At 36.9% G+C, this 18,186-nt stretch overlaps 1 protein-coding gene across 5 annotated transcripts in view; it reads left to right on the top strand.

Moving 5' to 3' along the window:
• Window positions 1-18,186, top strand: part of NRF1 (nuclear respiratory factor 1) — a 136,415-nt gene that overhangs the window by 12,948 nt on the left and 105,281 nt on the right. For 2 of the 5 annotated variants that reach the window (XM_077857317.1, XM_077857315.1), the window contains exon 2: window positions 12,961-13,026. The exons of the other annotated variants lie outside the window; for them this stretch is intronic. The gene's annotated coding sequence lies outside the window, so the exon portion shown is untranslated. The remainder of the gene's footprint in view (window positions 1-12,960; window positions 13,027-18,186) is intronic. 5 annotated transcript variants of the gene reach the window in all.

The following is an 18,186-nucleotide window of genomic DNA, read 5'->3' on the forward strand; positions in this document are numbered from 1 at the left end:
CTCCTACTCTTTGTATAATCTCTGTTGGCTTTACTCTTAAAGGACACTTGTCATTGGATTTTGGACTGACCTGGATAATCCAGAATGATCTCCTTATCTCAGGATCCTTAGTTTGGTTTATATCTGAAAGACCTTTTTTTCAACATAAGGTAACACAAATTCCAGGAATTAGGATGTGGACATATTTTTGGGGGAGCCACCATTCAACCTATTACAGGGGCTCTGGGCTTAAAATCCTGATAATGCAAAGTTGCATGCAAATTTGAGCACGTTACTTGCCCTTCCTGAGTCTGAATCTCCTTAATCTTAAAACAGGGATAATAGGGACACCTGGGTGGTTCAGAGGTTAAGCGTCTGCCGTCAGCTCAGGGTGTGATCCTGGATTCTCAGGATTGAGTCCCACAGTGGGCTCCCTGCATGGAGCCTGCTTCTCTCTCTGCCTATGGCTCTGCCTCTCTCTCTCTCTCTCTCTCTCTCTGTCTCTCATGAATAAATAAAGTCTTAAAAGAGGGATAATAATGTTTGTATCACTGATATGTGAAGGTATTAAGAAAAATTCATGTGAAGTGCTTCACACATGATAGTAACTCATTAAATGTTGCCCTCCACATACCAAACTATCCTGACCCTATGACACTTTTTCAGGGTCTCTAGATCTTATGTACCCAGATACTCCAGATCACTGGCCTAATATCCAGCATGAGTTGTGAGATGGCCCTGATAAGTACATACTATGGTAGGTATTTCTGTATTCTGGACACTGTGTAGCCACTATGATACAGCCCAGATTTGAATTATATGTATTGTAGCTAAATCATGAGATTGGGTTGTTAAACTTGGAATTGATTAAAACCCCCAAGTCTTTTTCATTAAACTATTAAACTATTAAACCTATAAACTATTAAATCTGTAGTTAGGTTTTAGATCCAAGTGCACATTGTCACATGTTACATTGTGTGTTACAAGTGTTGCACTATCAAGTCACAGTGCCTAGTGCATAGTAGGAGCTAAATTTGGACTTTAATGTTGATGCATGGTTTATTTATTTATTTAAGATTTTATTTATTTATTCATGAGAGACCCAAAGAGAGAGGCAGAGACAGACAGAGGGAGAAGCAAACTCCTTGCAGGGAGCCCAATGCAGGACTCGATCCCTGGAATCCAATATCACACCCTGAGCCAAAGGCAGATGCTCAACCGCTCAGCCATCCACACGTCCCTGCTGCATGGTTTAAAGGAATCTTTAAACCTACCTACTTTGGTGCTATCCAGAGAATATTTCTTAAAGCAAATGCTGTGGTGAATATAAAAAAGAAAAAAGTTGCCATTGAAGTAGCAACTACATCAATGCTGGGCAGATGGATGGCATCATGAGATACTCCTTCTATAATCAGGTATTCCAGTACTCTTTCAGGTAATCAGTGGCTGATCACTTCTTGGTTGATGGATAGGTTGCTTTTGATACTTCTGTCAGGTATATGAAATGTGTGCCCACTGTTTATTTAACAAATTAATGCGTTTAATGATCTATATATCTTCTAGTGTTATTTGAAGTTTACCTTTGAGATAGAAGACTAAAGAAATGGGTGATGTAGAAATGGTGTTTTAAAAATACATATTTTTGCATAAATATATACATATGGTTAAAAGACCAAACTATAAAAGGAATACAGCGAAAAGTGAGTTTCTCTCCCAGTCTGCCTCTCCAGAAATCACCACCACTACCCGTTTTTTGTGTATCCTTCAAGGTAGGCTAAGCAAAAAGTATATTTGTATCTCCCCTTTTTAAAAACACCAGTGATTAAAAAAAACAAACAAACAAACAAAAAAAAACACCAGTGATTGCTTATGTGCATATGATTCTCCAGAAAGTGCTTCCCCCTACTCCCTTTTTGGAGTGACTTCTTTTGTGTCCTGAATTTCAGCATCAGTGTAGGATTTCTAGGGGTTTTTGCCCTATTGTTGAGAGGCAGGGAACCAAATTTCATAGCTTTCTATTACTAATTTGATTGTGTGGGATGCCTTTCCAAAAGAGTTGTATATTATATAGTCCTTTGTGAAAAACTTCTCTTTATAGGCTAAGTTTATACCAAGGAAATAAAACCAATTTAATTCAGGCCATTTATTTAGAAAATTAGTAAAGAAAAACCTATCAATTCAAATTGGTTTAATATATTACCTTGGTATTGCTTAAGCCCTTTTTATGCCTACTTAAAGACTTAGTCACTTTGATTATATAGAAAGCAGGGCCAAATAAATTATTTCAAGAGCCTGGTAGGTAGCATAGGTTTAGTTTAGGAAGAGCTGGGATGTCTGAGAATAGAAGGGCTATTACATTTTCTACCTTGGGTATTATTAGTGTTTTCTTTTTTTTTCTCCTATTATACTGTATGCCAGTGGTTCTTAATCTTTGGTCTCAGGACCCTTTTCTACCTTTAAAAATTACTGAGGACTCCAGAGCTTTTGTTTATGTAGGTTAAACGTTTTGATATTTACTGTATTAGAAATTAAAACAGAAAATTTTAAAATGTGAATTTAAATATAACAATAGTACACCACTACATGTTAAAATAGGTAAAATATGTTTATAAAAAAAAAAACCTATTTTCCAAAACAAAAAACAGTATAATGAGGGATATTGTTTTACAGTAAAACAGTATAATGAGGGATATTGTTCTACAGTTTTTGCAAATCCTTCTAATGTGTGGCTTGTTAGAAGACAATTGGATTCTCCTATCTGTTTTTGCACTCAATCTGCTGAGTATGTACCTTTGGTTAAAGTATGTGGGAAAAGATCTGATCTCATACCAAATATGTACTTGGAAGAGGGAAGAACATTTTTACAAGCCTTTTCAGGGGTGTCTGGGTGGTTCAGTCAAGCGTCTGCCTTCAGCTCAGGTCATGATCAAGGGTCCTGGGAATGGGGCCCTGCATTTGGCTCCCTGCTTAGTGGGTACCTACTTCTCCCTCTCCCTCTGCCTCCCCTACTCCTGCTTGTTCTCTTTCTCTCTCTCAAATGAATCAATAAAATCTTTTTAAAAAGAGTCTTTTCAGATAATTGTGGATATTCTTTGATACTACCCCAAAACTCAGCAGTATTAATTTCTTAAAGGTGAGTTGCAGTGTATGTTCTGAAACCATAATTGTACTTTGTTTCATTGAAATCTGTTGGCTTATTATAAACTTTGAATGACTCTTTTAATCCATCCATGATTTTGTAACATCATACATTGGTCGTTTGGAAGCTACCAACTTACTGAGTTATACAGCTTTTCCAAATGTTGACAGAAAAATCACATTCATCAACACTACCATTGATCTCATCAGAAAAGGCTTTCAAGCTCGCTGTGGCAGATACAAGTTTTCCGGGATTCTGATGACCACTTGAAATATCAGATTTTATCACTGGCAACAAATACTGTCAGTTATTTTCCTTGGAGTGATGGGCTCACTTTGTTGGTTTTTGGAAAAATATCTCCTTTGTACAGGTCTGAATAACCATATAGTTTGTTAGCTATTCTTTGAAGCAAAAATGGTATTTTTTGGGGAAAAGTAGCTAATTGAGTTTGCAACTCAAAGCATGATGCATGTACTTTTCGAAACGGCACGTTTCTGAGTGCAGAAGTGCTTTATGAGTACTTTCCATTTGGTTATACATAATAGTAAAAAGACAAGAACTCAGGGGTTTGAAATTTTAATCAAATATATCTTTTACTGTCATCAACATATTCTTCAATAAAATTGACTCTTACTGTCCGCACATGAAGATGAAGATTATATTGTGCTAAGGTGCCAGTAATTTTACCATACCACTGCTTTTGGACATAAGTGCAAATATAACACAGCGAAAAGGGTAAATGTCTCTGTTAACTAAATCATGCTGAGGCCAATTCTAATGTGTGTGTGATTGGGGGAGAGAGGTGGTTTCCCACACAATTTTTGGGCACCATTAGGGTGTCCGAGAACTCAACTCCATTTTAACACTATCTCCCCAGAGATAGCATCAGATTCCACGGTTCAGTCCTCCGAGACTGCCTCTGACTACCTACTTCAGACACCAGTCACAAGTCTCTGGCTGTTACTTGTACTTCTGACCCACCGGCTATAGATTGGAGGTTCCATTGACTTCCTCCAACTCAAAATGCTAATAGCAAGTCCAGGTTTTTGCCTGTACTTCTAACTAACTGGCTGTAAATCAGAGGTCCCATGACTTCCTTCTCAGGTTTGATTAATTTGCTAGATTGGCTTGAGGAATTGAGGGAAACACTTAATTTTACCAATTTATTAAAGTATATGATAAAGGAAATGAACAGCCAGGTGAAGAGATTGAGCAAGGTAGGGGGAAAGGGCATGGGGTTTCCATGCCCTCTGCAGGTGCACCACTCTCCCAGCATTTCCACTTGTTCACCAACCTAGAAACTCCCTGGACCCACTCTTAGGTTTTTATGGAGGCTTCATTACATAGTCATGATTGACTAAGTCATTTACCATTGGTTGATTCAACCTTCAGCCTCTCTCCCCTCCCTGGAGGTGGGGGGTGGGGCTGAAAGTTCCAACCTTCTAAACGGGTGGTTGGTCCTCCTGGCAACCAGTTCCAGTCCTTTTGCTTGATCCCAAAGCCACCTTCATTAGCATAACAAAAGAACTTTAGTTGACCTTATCACAAGGAATTCCAAACGTTTTAGGAACTGTGAGCCAGGAACTGTGAATGGAGATCAAAATACACGTGGTTCCTCAAAAAGTTAAGACTAGAACTACTCTATCATCCAGTAATCCCACACTGGGCATTTACTAAAAAAATACAGAAACACTAATTCAAGGAGATACATGCACCCCTCTGTTTATCACAGCATTATTTACAGTTTATTTCTTATAAATCACTGTATCACAGTTATTACCAAAATAGATTTGATTTCATGGATCCCTTGAAAAAGTCTCAGGGATCCCAGGGTTCCACAGTTCACTTTGAGAACTGCTGCTGTAAGCTATTTGAGGGTTAAACTAATCATCAGAGGTCAGAGTTTCTGGTCCAGGATTTCACACAGAAAAGGTGCTTAAAGAATATTTAGGGCACCTGGGTGGCTCAGTTGGTTAAGCGTCTGCCTTCGGGTCAGGTTATGATCCCAGCATTCTGGGAATGAGTCCCATAATGGGCTCCCTGCTCAGCAGAGTCTACTTCTCCCTCTGTCCTTCCCCCCTGTTTGTGATCTCTTTCTCTCAAATAAATAAAATATTTTAAAGAAAATATTTTTAGTGAATGTGGTATGATGACATTTAAACAGGACAAAACTTGGTGAGTAAAATAATGTAGGCAGTCTTGATTAGGCAGCTTTCCGCAGACCATTGTTGAGGATAGGTTGGTCAGATGAAGTATGGATAATATATTAGGTAAATGCAAATTATGAAATAACTAAATACAAGGTGATATTAACATTGGAATTAACTGGTTTCAGAAATGCACAGGAAAAGGAACATACATACAATTACCCATGCAGCCAACAATTCCAGCCTTGTTAGGCATCTATTTTTTTTTTTTTAAGATTTTCTTTATTTGAGAGAGAGTGTGTACATGAGTGGGGTGGAGGGGCCAAGGGAGAGGAAGAAGCAGACTCCCCGATGAGCAGGGAGCCCCATGTAGGGCTTGATCCCAGGTCCCTGGGATAATGACCTGAGCCAAAGGCAGATGCCCAACCCACAGAGCAACCCAGGCGCCCCTTGTTAGGCATCTGTTAATGAGTCCTGTAGTTTTTGGGTCCTTAGATTTGTAGTGGTCTAAGAGAGGATCCTCAAGTCAGATGGATTTGATCTGAAAAGCAAACATCTCATTTAAATTTCAATAGGTCACTGCTTGATCCTGCAATGTCTTTTCAAAAAGGGTCACAGAAAGTGAGTGTTAAAAACAAATCATTTTTAATGAAGAATAGTGAATAAATGTCCTGTGTTCATATAAACTCCAAAGTCAGGTAGTTTTAATTGAGTTGTTTCCCTTTAAGGGACCCTGAATACCTTAGTGTGATTATATAGACTTGTTTCTCCTACCCCCACTTTTTTGGGCAAGGAATCAGGTGGTAAAATGGCATGATATATCCTTTTAGTGTGGAAACCTCATTCTATCTAGCTACATTTCCATACTTTCAAAGTTTGCTAAATAGTACTCCTTTTGTTTTCTGGTGATTTTGTTTGTTACAATCTGTTTCTGGTTTAGGGCTAGACTGTAGGAATGGGCAGTGAAATTGAAGGTGGAAATGGGGAGGAACATTACTAGTTCTAAACCATGTAGGTCATTCCCTGTCCCCACCCCTTACTTTTTAAAAGCTTTTATTCCTATCACAAGTAGAGATTGTAAAATAAGCTAAGGCATTTCTAACTATCAAAATCATTCGCTTTTTAAAAAAAAGATTTATTCATTTATTTATGGTAGAGAGAGAGAGAGAGAGAGGCAGAGACACAGGAGGAGGGAGAAGCAGGCTCCATGCCGGGAGCCTGACGTGAGACTCGATCCCCGGATTCCAGGATCGTGCCCTGGGCCAAAGGCAGGCGCTAAACCACTGAGCCACCCAGGGATCCCCTCATTCCCTTTTTTTGTTTCAAGTTCAAAGTTACTGGATCTACTTTAAGGAGTATCTTCAAACATCTTACGAATTTACCTTTTGTCCTTGAAGGCCACTGCTTCAAATTACAATGGATACTAGGGGAAAGCTTGGGTAGGATAACCATTACCTAAACTTTGGTCATTATAGCTATGTAGCAATGTGAGTGGGTGTAGCTAGTATAAGGGCTGTGTTACTATGTGAGCCACTACTGTGGTGTTGTGGTAGGTGTCATGTCCTGGTTAGAATCCATTTTAAATCACCAAGATGAAAAATACCAGTCAGGAATTAATCTTATTTTTACAATATCTTTAAAAAGCCTAAGTACTGTTTTTAAACTGACTAAAAAGTTTGCTTTCAGATAGGGTTGTAAGAAATGTAAAATGAGGTTATATATAAAATAATTTATATATTAAATTGGACAGATTTAATTTTGAGCTATGTGCAAGATGCTGATTAAACTGTTACAGATATTTTATGGAATATAGATTTTAGATTGTTATTTGCTTATAAATATATGCATGAAAACGCACCTTCAGAACCCCTGCTTTAATATTTCCAAAGAATTTTCTCACTTGTAAAAAATACATTTATCTCTATTATCCTCTAGTACCATGTTCCATTAAAGTAGTTTGAAGAGATCGGGGTTAAGTACTACTGATTTGACATGCCTTCTGTAGCTGCAGCTTTGAAAGAATTTTGAAATACTTTAGGTATAAAGAAGGATATAGAACAATTTAATGAATACCATGTACCTACTATCCAGCTTAAGAAATGAAGTATTGTAGATATTACAGCCTCCTGGACACTCCTTCCTCATCTACTCCCCCTTCCTTCCCAGCTTTGACCATGATTCTGAATTTGGTGTTTATCACGCTTCCTGCATTTTAAAAAACTTTCTCTTTGTGTGTTATATCCATAGAAAAGACATAATATTTATTTTTGTTTTTAAATATTACACAAGAGATTAATCTTTATTTATCTATGTAGTTTATTCACTTAACATGCTGTAAATATTTTATTTAATGGAGTGTGAAAGTAATACATGATCTTTGTAGAGAACTTAAAAATAAAGTATGAAAATGAAAATATCTGTAGCCCTGCCATTCAGGGAGGCCACCATTAATACTTGGATGTGTTTTTTGCTTTCCTTCTTCCTACTTAAGTTTATGTATTTTTGGTACCTTTTAAAAAAAGGAATACAGTTATATGGATTACCCAAATTGCAAAGTAGCCACATAAAGGCTATAAAACCATTTTAGCTGATTCTTTGCTAGAAATAGAAAATGAGGGGCGCCTGGGTGGCTCAGTGGTTGAGCTTCTACCGTCGGTTCAGGGAATGTTGCTGCAGTCCTGGGATTGAGTCTCGCATTGGGCTTCCCACATGGAGCCTGTTTCTCCCTCTGCCTATGTCTCTGCCTCTCTGTGTGTGTCTCTCATGAATAAGTAAAAATAAAATCTTAAAAAAAAAGGAAATAGAAAATGAATGAGCATTACATATTAGACATTTACCTGGTAAATTTACTATTTATGCCAAAAATTGTGGTGTATTTCTTAGTATAGAATATGGCAAATATCACATATAGAAATATAGGCAACTGGGAAGAGGTAGTATTGTTAAACATGTTTTTAAACTTACATGAGAGATTTTTATAGTACACAAATTTACCAGATAAGTGGTGCTTATTTCTAAACATTAAGTACTATTTTGGTTTTAGCCATTTTTTATTTTAAAAGATGAAATACTTAGGTATACATATAACAAAATAGGGACAAAATCTGTATGAGGAAAACTACAAAACTAATGAGAGAAATAAAAAAAGAACTAAGAGAGATAGATTCCATGTTCATGGATAGGGAAGACTCAATATTGTGAAGATGCCTTAGCTTGACCCCACGAATCCTTTCCCTGTGCTTTAATAAAAACAACTTTTTGTGCACACACACACACACAGAATCATAGCTTGATCTAATAAATTCAGTGCAATCTCAGTCAGAGTCCTAGCAAGTTATTTTATGGCTACTGGCAAACTGATTCTGAAGTTTATATAGAGAGGCAAAAGACCCAGAATAGGTAATACAACATTGAAGGAGAAGAAAAAAGTTGGAAGACTGATAGTACTTGACTTCAAGACTGACTATAAAACTACAGTAATCAAGGCCTGTGGTATTGAAGGAATAGACAAATCAATGGAACAGAATAGAGAGCTCAGAAATAGATCCCCATAAATATAGTCAACTGATCTTTGACAGAGGAGCAGAGAATCTCTTCAACAAATGTTGTGCTGGAACAATTGGATATGTACATGCCAAAAAATAAATCTAAACACAGACTTTATACCCTTCCCAAATATTAAAGTGGATTGGAGTCCTGAATATACAATGTAAAACGGGCAGCCTGGGTGGCTCAGCGGTTTAGCGCCACCTTTGGCCCAGGGCCTGATCCTGGAGATGCGGGATCGCGTCCCACATCGGGCTCCCTGTGTGGAGCCTGCTTCTCCCTCTGCCTGTGTCTCTCTGCCTCTCTCTCTCTGTGTCTCTCACGAATAAATAAATAATATTAAAAAAAAAAGATTTAAAATGTAAAACTATAAAACTCCTAGGAGATAAAATAGAAAATCTAGATGACCTTGGGTATAGTGATGCCTTTTTAGGGATAACACCAAAGGAAAGATCTGTGAAAGAAAAGAATTGGTAACTGGTATATACAGACAATGGAATATTTCAGCACTGAAAAGAAATGAGCTGTCAAGCCATGAAAAGACACCGAAGAACCTTAAATGCATACTACTCAATGAAAGAAGCCAATCTGTAAAGGTTACATGCTGTATAATTCTAACTATACGAGAAAAAAAAATTTTTTTTTGCTTTGTTTTATTTGGTTTTAAGTAGGCCCTCTGCCCATTGTGGGGCTTGAACTCATGACCCAAGGTTAAGAGTCCCATGCTCTACTGACTCAGCCAGCCAGGTGCCCCCAAAAAAGTCTTAGAAAAAAAGAAAAGCCTACAATGTGTATTTCTATACAGTTAAAGCCAGAATACTATGTACTTTTATAATTTTTATCTTTTCTTGGCAACTTGATATCACCCTGGAAAGCACTGATTACTGAACTATATTGGAACTTCTTTTGGCCTCAGAGCCTCTGAACTCTTCTGCACTTTTTAGTTAGAATGTTATTAGCAATGTTGGGAAAGTTCTAACAGCAACATCATCTCTTCATTAGATGAAGCTGTCCCACCCCCTTGATTTCTTCAGTCTTTCATTACCATGCCTCCTATACATTAAAATATTTTTAGCATTATATAGCTCAACTCTAAGCTATGTACATTTTACATAGAAACCATATTGTAAGAATAAATATATATTATATGTAAGCTATAAAAGTAAACACATATAAATAATATGTAACTATTCAGCATTATCTAACTATTGGCTATTGGCTATGATTTAGAGAAGGATTTTTAGGCTGTGCCTGAAAATCCTTGTCCCCCCGCCTTTACTGTGATTTCTTATGGGAACACCGATTTTTGACATATATTCTAAAAATTAATATACTTTATTTTTAGAGCAGTTTTAATAGAAAAATTGAGCAGAAACTATGGTAAGTCCCTGTATACTCCTTCGCTGCCCCTTCCTTCTATTAACATCTTGCTTTAGTGTAGTAAATTTCTTCTAGTTGATGAACCAATATTAACTAAAGGCCACAGTTTACATTAGGATTCACTATGTTGTACAGTCTAGGTTTTGACAAGGGTGTTGTCCATTCTGGTATCGTACAGAATGGTTTCAATCCTCCCAAATCCTCTGTGCTCCTTCCCTCCCTTTTTCCAAACCCTGATCTTTTCACTGTTTCCATAGTTTTACCTTTTACAGAATGTCATTTGGTTGGAATTATTACAGTTTGTACCCTTTTCAGATTGGCTCTTTCACTTAGCAATGGGCACTTAAGGTTCCTCCGTGTCTTTTTGTGTCTTGATAGCTCATTTCTTTTTTACTGCTGCATAACATTCCATTGTCTGGATGTACCACAATGTGTTTATTCCTTCACCTATTGAAGGGCATCTTGGTTGCTTCCCAGTTTGGCAATTAGTTTGGCAATAAAGCTACTATAAACATTTATGTGCAGGTTTTTACATGTACATATATGTTCAACTTATTTGACTAAATACCAATGAGTGTAATTGTTAGATCATATAGTATGTTTAGTTTTGTGGTAAGCTGCCAAACTGTCTTCCAGAGTGACTGCCATATGTATTTTTAGGTTGCTCATGCTTTGTGAAAAACACGATATTCAGATATGTAAAGGAATGCTTGTCCTGTGATAGGAAAATGCCCTTACAAGCAGTTGAGGTCTGTATGGCTGACTGTATGGCTGGCTTGTTAATGTTTGTTCTTGTCTGCTTTTTCTTGTATTTATCTGATTGATTGATAGATTCCTCCCTATTGTTCTTATATCTTTACTCTGCTCTACTACATCTCCTGTGTTAGCCTAGGGAATCAGAACTACACTCGTTAGAATAGTATACAAATTTAAAAGGCAAAGTAAGACAAAATTAAATCCTTTCCCAGGGTCTGTTGGCTGTATTATGAGTGAGATTGCAGCATTTTCGGGAAAGGTGGTGTTACATTACCAGTTTCACTATACATAATCTTCAGAGATGAAGCAGAACATTAATTGCTTTCCTTTGCAATTTGTTAATAATAAGGAAAGTGTATAAAATGTTCTAGACTATGATAGCAAAAGATTTGTGGTTTTTTTCTTACACTTCTCTAGGAAAGCATTTCAGCTGTTCAGCTTCTGTTAGAATTCTCAAAGAGGGTGTAAACCTTTGGTTAAAGCTAGTTTTTATACCATCTATGTAATTCTGTGTGTATGTTTGTACACACCCTCGCATGCAGCAGAAATATGTATCAAAAGATCATGTTCTTCCAATAAGTGAAGGGCAAGAATTAAATCAGATTTTATGTATGAGGTATGTATCTATTTCTCCTGAGACAGCCTCCCTCGGATACACCTGTGGAACCCATTGTGCAGAATCAGTTATATGCTCCCTTACTTTCTGTGTACCAGTTTGAGTGAGGCTGCGCAACAAGCCCACTTCTCTAGTGCCCCCAAGTGGTTATGTGTGCTTTACATGAAGGTGTCTAGTGATGGGAGAACTCCCTGTTTTCTGACAACTCACTCTGTCTTCACACCAGTGTTAGAAAAATGATCTGTTAACCAGAATTCTGCCCCTACTTACCCTAACTTCCTACTTATTTTTTCTTACTGTCATTTTCCTAAAGCCCTTTCTTCTCTAGGCATAGACATCTCCATGTTTTCCAGCTGTTTCTTATGATATTGGGCCTTTTCACAGTCCCAGGGAAATAGAATGGGGTTTTTCTACATCTTTAAAAAGTAAAGTGCCTAGCACTAAATATGGGTGTGGTCAGGTTGATGCAGAAATCACCTTTCATTATGCATATTTATCGTGTTGCATGTCATATGCTTATTTCTAAATTTAGTGTGAACCAACACCCCTGAATTGTGTGTGTGTGTGTGTGAGATAATGATACAAATCTTCATCATCCTATGTTTTTCTCTAATGGTTTTTTTTTTTAGACCAAAGTTCTGAGTGGTATGTTTATGCCTATTAAAATTTGTCCAGTGAGATTTTGTTTAATATTCTTAGTCTGTTTGGAGTCTATGGACTTTGATTTTACCCTCCATGGGTGTACTTCACTATCTCCGGCATCTCTAGATATCTTCCTACTTGACCAGCATATCGTTTTGGACTCTTTAGTCTCCAGAACTGTCCTATTGCTGCCTTTTTTTTTTTTTCACTTATTTTTCTCAGGGGCAAATTCCAGTTTCTATTACTTTGATGGATATGTATGTCTAAACATAACCCTCAGACAATAGAAAAACGTACATTTGCAAAGCCACTAAGAAGTTGTGTGCTTGAGTCATGTTGAATATCAGAAACCTTTATTTTTTTTCCCTTTTTGGAGATTTATTATATGTTAATTTTTATTATACAGTGTTCTTTTGATATTTTGGAGCCAATTCATATGTCTAATGCTTTCTGTACACTTTTCTGGATGCACTTGGAAAGACACGGCTCAGGGACTGTGTCTGTCAAGCCTAGCAGATAATATGACCTTGGGGCTAGTCTGTAAGGCAGAGGCCCTAACAGGAGACTAATCCTCGGGCCTCAGTTTCCCAGCTGCACAGTGGAAGACTTGTATTAATCAGGGAATTTCCACCTGTGTTCTGTGGAGCCCTCAAGAGCCTTGAGAGGACTTACAGGAAATGAGGAGGATGAATGGGTATAGCTGTCTATGTTTCCCAGCTTCTTCAGTAAGAGAAGTTCCACTTTTATGTTTTCAGGTTCCGCATAGGATTCTGCTTAAAGAAAGAATTCCTACAGAACATCATGCAGCTTTGACACTCTATGTATGTGTCTCTGTGATTCCATGAGCTTGGAGGCCATCCTCAGATTTTTCATTTGGTAAAGGGGGAGGAAGGGGCTTATTATGGTATTTGTCTTTTCTTTCCTAGACCTGGAAATCACCACCCCACCCTCATTATAAAAGTAATTATGTTCCTATTATTCTAAAGGGAGAAAAAATTATATAAAAAATAAAATCTTCATAATTCTGTTCTGCACTGAAGAGCATTCTTAATAGTTTCAATGTATCTTTCTAGAGATTACTTTCTTTGCTCATAACCATATCCATAATTTTTTTTCCCTCTGAATGAGATTATATCATTCTAGCAGATTTTTATAACCTGGGTTTTTCTTTTGTTTTGTTTTTTTGTTTTTGTTTTTGTTTTTTGCTTTTGTTTTTCAATTTCCAACAGCATATATTGTGGACATTTTCTGTGTCAGTACACATCAGTCTACTTTATACTTTAATATTTCTAGAGTATTCCTCTGTACTAATGATTTATAACTATACTAAGTCAGAGTGAATATTCCTTGTTGCATAACACATGGTATCTGTTCTAAAGTATAACCCTAGTTTTATTTACATATTGCTACTGGCATGGTCATCTTTTAAAAATAGTTTACTCTTTATTCCCCCCCTTTGGGGTAGTGATATTTGTTGTCCTCCCTCCCCCCTCCCGGTTGCTTCTCTTTCCTCTGGTCTGATTACAGATCAAGACCTCAGAAATATTATCACAATTAAGCTCAGATGCAGATAGACCTTTTCTTTTAGGCAATAGCTCTTATTTAATGTCCCCTTTAATAGTTACAAGTCTGTTCTTAAGAACAAAATCTTGGCAGCCAGAATTGTACTTGACACTTTTATTTCAGTGTATTACTGCTGGTGAGAAAGGCAGTTGACTTGTTTTGACCCAAGTGAGCTTAGTTCTAAGAGACTAGGAAGGTGGGTGACAAGCAGCTTTTAGTGGTTTGACAGCCAGCTGCAGGACGTCTATTGTGGCCAGGACCAAGTGGCTGCTCATAAATGTATATGGTAAATTACATTTGATGGTCCCTTTTCCCCTTCTGTTTTTTAGAATTTTATGAAAGATCACATGGAGAAACTGGTAGTGAAAAAAAATTTTTTATTCTTATAGGATGATTATTATCTTCTTTGTATAGTGCTCTATAATTCAAATACTTATTCTAAACAGATACAACATTTGACAGTCATGGAAAAATTTTGTGTGGTTTTTTTTTTTTAACAGGAAATATAGTGTAAATGTTATTTAGGGAGCTTTTATTCCTTTAGAAACTTAGGATAGCATTCCCCTTCCCCCTTTAGTTTAGGGATATCTTATACAGGTTAAACAAATTCTAAAATGGAAATGTTATTCTAGTTTTAAGAAATCATTTAATTTTATATTCAACTACTTTCTAAATTTCATTTATTTCAGTCTTGAAACATCTGTGCTTTTTTACTTTTCTCTAACTTCCTTTTCTAATCTAAGATTCTAAGATCATTTTTTCCTTCTTACTACTGTTTGTAACTTTGATTAAATGCTATCCAAAATTTAATTTTGTAAGTCATTCAAGATATAGTTTATTTTAATGGATTACTCACAAAGTGAATGTGAGAATTTTCATTTCTGAATGAGTACTATTCAAAATTTAGATGTCTGACATTTTTTGAAATATGGGTAGAAACTATTATCTTATGTCATTTAGAAAGGTTTGTTACTGTTTTCATTACAAAATCTCTGGGTACTATTTATCTTTGTCTTAAAATATATTTCATGTATTCTTAGTCCAAGTAATTTAGGAAGTTCTAATATCTCAATTTTTCAGCACACGAATTTGAGTGATTTTTATGAGTTTTGAACAGTTCTAGGGTAAAGCTGAAGTAAAGCACTGAATAAAATAGAAAACTCTTTGCCCTCATAAGCTTACTTTTTGTGGGTTGAGGAAAAAAAATGAAATAAACAAATATTACATCAGATGATGGTGAGTGCTATGGGGAAAATGATGTCAGCTTGAGATTGTCTCCATACTGTTCAGATTAATCCTCAAAATACTAAAGCTGCAAATAGAAACATGGATTATATATAATGGACTTTTTATTGACTATTGATTATTGATGTGCGGTTTGAGTGGATTCTCATATGTGTTGTCTGCTTCCTTTCATGCAGCTCTCAATGTTACAGTTTTATTAATAATTCTTAGTGTGGTTCTGTTTGTTGTTGCTTAAAATAATAACTTCCAAAGTGGCTTACAGTTAAAAATTTTTTTCACATTTCATTTTTTAAAGTGGCTATTGCATAATAGTTAAGGTTGTACCATATGAAATTGATTTGACTATCTTGGGCCTACAAAAAGCAATTTCAGTTTGTTCTAATACTGTGGTATACCTACTTTTAAAAATAAAATATGAACATATTTTGTAAACTATAAAGCAGTGTGCATATTGTCAAGATTTAAATTTTGTTTCTGCCACTCCCTATTTGCTCTAGAACAATTACTTAACCTAGTGTGCCTCATTTCATGTTATGTCAGTGAGGATAATAATTAACACTACCTCATAGAGTTGAGGATTACATGAGATTATATATGTAAAAGTTTTAGAAAAGCATCCAGCATGTAGTTATAAGGGCTCAGTAAATGTTAGCTATTACTACCCTATGAGGCAGACATTATTTCAGTTTTGCAGAGAACAAAACAGAAGGTCATCGACATTTTAGGATTTTTTTTTTTTTTTTTGCAAGGTTATGCAACTAGAAATCAAAACCAGGCACTTCTGACTCCAGGTTCTGGCTTCTTTCTACTTACACTATAGCAGCTCTTAGGAAAAGAAAGAAAAGAAGGAAAGAAAGAATATTTGTATAATAATTTATAGAGCACATTTTTAAAATTTCTCCAGGGGCTACTAACTTATTTATGTAGTTATCTGTTTTTATAGATGTTTGACATCCATAAAGAAAATCGACAAATCTGTAAACTGAAATGTGATAGGTAATTGCAAACCAGTGTTATATTGTCCCTTAGAAAAGATAATAGTGGCACTTTTATAATTGATTTGTTGAGAAATTAACCTAAATAATAAATGTTGACATTAACATTTCTAAGAATATAAGTGTAGTTCTTATATTGTTCAAAAAATGAGCAAAAATAAATGTTAAAAAACAATTAAAAATAGTTTTTAAAACAGTTTAAAAAGCATCTAAAAGCAGTTAAAACAAACATACTTAAGCTACCAATTCACTACATTCTACCCAGCATTTCTACATGAATATCGAACAGGTTATCTCAGTTGTTCCTCTGACATTCATCCCATTTCAGTAAAGCCTGAAGACTATTGTGTTCTTCCACTTGCTCAAACCAAAAACCTTGGAGTCAACCTTGACTCCTCTTTCACTCTACCCTGCATCCAAATAATCCGAAAATCCTAGCAGCTCTACTCTTAACATCGCACCTCCACGTCTGTCTGCTACTTTGGTCCAAGCCATGCTTTTCTTTCACTAGCCTTATAATTGGTCTTCCTCTACTCTTCTCCCTCCCTTCAGTCTGCTCTCACAGAGCAGAGCAATGAGGCTTTAAAATCGTGAATCAGAAAATCAGATCACATCTCTGACCTACTCAAAACCTTCCAGACTGCCTGTCTCACTCAGAGTAAGATCCAAAGATCTATGTAGCCCTCAAGGCCCCACAAGCCTGACCCTGGCTAACCTTTCTGACCTCATCTGCCCTTGTCCCCCAACTTAGGGTGCTTCAGGCATACAGGCCATTTTGCTATTCCTGTATCACACCAGGCATGGTCCTGCCCCAGCATATTTGTATTAGCTGTTCTTATTGCCTGGGATACTCTTCCCTCAAGTATTTCATGCTATCTCTCTCATTTCCTACAGATCTGAGCTCAGATATCTGGTTAGAAAGGCAGTCCTTTTTTTTTTTTTTTTTTAAGATTTTATTTATTTATTCATAGACACAGAGAAAGAGAGGCAGAGACACAGACAGAGGGAGAAGCAGGCTCCATGCAGGGAGCCCGATGTGGGACTCGATCCTAGGTCTCCAGGATCACACCCCAGGCTGCAGGCAGCGCCAAACCGCTGCGCCACCGGGGCTGCCCCAAGAAAGGCAGTCCTTGACCAGCACCCTCCCATCCCCCTGCCTCCCTTCTTCCTGAAATATTTCATATATATATATATATATATATATATGAATGAAATACACACACACATATATACATATATATTTATGTATATACTTGGGTTTTGTTTATTGTTTATCTCCCTCTGTTAGGATGTCAAAACCAGAGGCACCTGGGTGGCTCAGGTGGTTAAAGTGTCTGACTTCAGCTCAGGTCATGATCCCAGGGTCTTGGGATTTAGCTACACATCGGGCTCCCTGCTCAGTGGGGAGCCTACTTCTCTCTCTCTTTCCTGCTAGTGTCCTCTGTCACTACCTCTCTCAAATAAGTCAATAAAATCTTTAAAAAAAAAAAAAAAAGGATGTCAAATCCAAGAATGCAGGTATCTGTTTTGCTGTCTCCTCTGTGTCTGCATTAGTGCTTGACATAGTTGGTAATAATCACCTATGTGTTGAGTGAATGAATGTATTGAATCTCTTGGCAAGTCATTATCTCAACTTTCCTTTCACTGGGCTTGGTACTGTTGACTTCTCCCTTCATTTGGCCACTGATGACACTGCTGTCTTCTCATTCTCGTTTCTTCTTCTAATCCTCTCATTATTCTTCATATGTTACTGTTTTTTCCTCTTTAATACACCCTTTGAATATTCCCCAAGTTTCCTTGCTCCTTTTTGTCCAACTTTACATGTTTACAACTGTTACATACATTTTCTGGTCAGTTTGATTCGTGCATCTGCTTTCCTTCCCATCTCCTTGTTGATGAGTTCTACACTTACACCTGCAGCACCACTCCAGCTATGGGGCTCTTCAGATAGCTCAGGTGAATATTATCATAAACTATCTTTCTCTGTAGTTCTGCTCTTTTCCTGTTCCTTGCCTTGGTTAATGAGCCACTGATTAATCAGCCAGAGAAGTGGCCGTCATCCTGGATTTATTTTGTCCTCACTGTTCTCATCCAGTTGTTCACTAAGCCCTTTCCATTTTCACCACCTAAGTATTTCAGACACCCTTTCCCTCCCCATTGTCTTAGCTCAGGCAACTG

This window comes from Canis aureus, chromosome 18 (assembly GCF_053574225.1).
Source record: "Canis aureus isolate CA01 chromosome 18, VMU_Caureus_v.1.0, whole genome shotgun sequence".
Taxonomy (NCBI): Eukaryota; Metazoa; Chordata; class Mammalia; order Carnivora; family Canidae; genus Canis; species Canis aureus.